Source organism: Mycteria americana, chromosome 20 (genome assembly GCF_035582795.1).
Source record: "Mycteria americana isolate JAX WOST 10 ecotype Jacksonville Zoo and Gardens chromosome 20, USCA_MyAme_1.0, whole genome shotgun sequence".
NCBI lineage: Eukaryota > Metazoa > Chordata > Aves > Ciconiiformes > Ciconiidae > Mycteria > Mycteria americana.
Genome location: NC_134384.1, coordinates 1,210,294 through 1,212,777, shown reverse-complemented (window position 1 = coordinate 1,212,777; position 2,484 = coordinate 1,210,294).

Below are 2,484 nucleotides of genomic sequence, written 5' to 3'. Positions count from 1 at the left end.
TGCAATGTCTACCTTTTTAAGGTCTGAAATAACATTTTTTAAAAAATATTAGTAAGATTTACTTTAAAAATAATACTAACCCCTGAAAAATGAACCAGTATCTTGCTTCGATTGAAAATCAACAAAATACAAAACTCGGAAACAAATTTTGGGGGACGCTCAGTTTTGAAAGAAAACATAATATTTTTCAGGTTGATTCGTAATCTTTTCCCCACTCTCTTGGTTTAGCCCATGAAAAATCAATTACCCCAGGTCTGCTGAGGCGGAACACAGGGTTTGTACCACCTGATTTCAGGCACAAGCCTGGCTGATGCTCCAAGGCCCCGTCTCCGAAAGCCCTGACCTTGGTGTAACCTTTCCATCTCTGGGCTTGGTTTTCACTTGGTTTTCTAAGCTTTTCCTAAGTGTTTTGAAACAAGAAGTGAATCTCGGGGCATCGGGGTGCCGTTGCACATTGAGACTACGCAGAAATATGTGAACAGAATAAAAGAAACGGGGGTTAGAGGATTATCGTGAATTGGCAATAGCCTTACGTCAGCGTATGGGAGAGCAGAGTCAGGTTTAAAAACAATTCTGTAATAATTTAATGTACATTATGAAATAATCTAGACCTCGATGCAGCTGGTGGTACTCCTGCCTGCAACAGTACTGTCTTGTACCTTTTCTTCTTAATAGCTGACAATGTTCCCCTCTGTTCATTAATCTTGCATCGAGGCGTCGTTCTGCAGCGGGCAGGCACGGATGCCAATGCCGCCGTCTCGCCAGCGCATCGTCGCAAATTGCCAGCGGGAAGGAAAACCTCTTCGGGCACCCGTCCCTGGCGCCGGCGCCCCGGGAGAGCCCCGGGGGGAGCGGGGGAGGTGGTGGGGCTGCGCGCGCGGGCACCGCACCGGCGTCCTGCGCTGGGGTCCTGCTTGGCGGGTGAGGGAGCAGCTGGCGCGAAGAGGAGCGGGCAGACGGGGCCCACGCCGAGCAGAGGGGCCCGGGAGAAGGGGAGCAGGCAAGGAGGCTGGCCGGGCACCCTGCCGCCACGGCACGCGGCGCTTTGCCGCGAGGACTCCGCAGGGTGACCCTGTGCTCACGGCCACGGGGGCTTCCGCGGTCACCGTCGTCCCGGAGAGGACCAACGACGTCTCCCGCGAGCCTCCGCGCCGCGCGCTCGCCCGGGTACGCGCCGGGACTGACCGCGGGGGTGGTCCGAGCCAAGCTGCCAGCCCTGCCCCTGCAGCAGCCCCGCGTCCAGGTGACCCCCAAACTTGGTAACTTCGTCTGCCGGCTTTGGCGTGCCACGGAACAAGGTACTTGCACTGGCAGGATACGATGGAAGCGCAGCCCTCAAAAAGGAGAAAAAAAGAGATGATGTGATCCTAAAGGAATCGTGGGAATAAGCCGAGACGGCTAGGGATTTATTCTGTGAAATCTATCACATTTGTCTGGGATCTGCTGAATAGGAGTCTAATCAGCTGTTAGAGAGTATTTTTCCAGCACCTCCTCTATCATCTACTTTGTTCACTTTTTCCATCAACCATATGTGGCCTCCATGTCAAAACATCATTTTACCATTATTGTCTATTTCCAGGATGTCTTTTATTATCCTGATCTCATTTTGCAGCCCAGAAACTGGCACGGGGCTGGCTGTATTCCCTCAGATTTATGAAGGACTGCAGCAAGAGGGAACAGCCTTTCTCCTCCTGCCGCTCAGCCGGTCCCACTCGTGCAAACCAAGGCACTCCACCAAACGGACCGGGCAGATCCAAACCGGCCCGGCGTCCTCGGCAGCTGGACTTGCTCCCGTGTGTGCACAACTGTGGTGGAGGCTTTAAAAAAACAATAATAAAAAAAGTCCTGAATCGCACATGAAGAAGATAAGATGAGTTTAAATTTACTTGTGGAAGTAATTACAAAAGCGCGTATTTTTCAGCAAAAGACCGTACGACGTCTGGATGAAGTGCGCTGGACGGCTTCGAGATGTGTCTCTCCCCACACCAACCCATCTCTTTCTCCTTCCTCTTGGCGAGGAGCCCGTGGCTTTCGCCGCAGCGATGGAACACGAAGGCTCTGCCCGTCGCCTGGTGCCTGCTGCGGTGAGGACCGCTGGCGTGACCGCCCTCTGCAGAGCCTGGCAGATGCGCTAACCCAGCCTGCCGCAGATTGGATAAATCTTTCGCGGTTTAGGCCATTAAAATTTTAATAACAGCTACAGCCGAACAGAAGCAGAGGGGAATGTTTGAAGGGTATCCCGACTTAGAAATCTTTTCAAAATATTAGCGAGAAGCCTGGTTAACGTGCCTCTGCTTTGCTATACATATGATTATTTAGGTTTTAATCTATCAAAGAGATGCAATTCTTAGGTTCTGGCCAGCTAATTCTCTGCCCCGGAATTTACACTTCATAATAAAAAACATTTAAGCCTTTGGGGAAATGAGTTTAGCTCCTTCAATTGCTGAATAATTAAGGGTGACCCTTGTCAAAGACGTGGTGTGT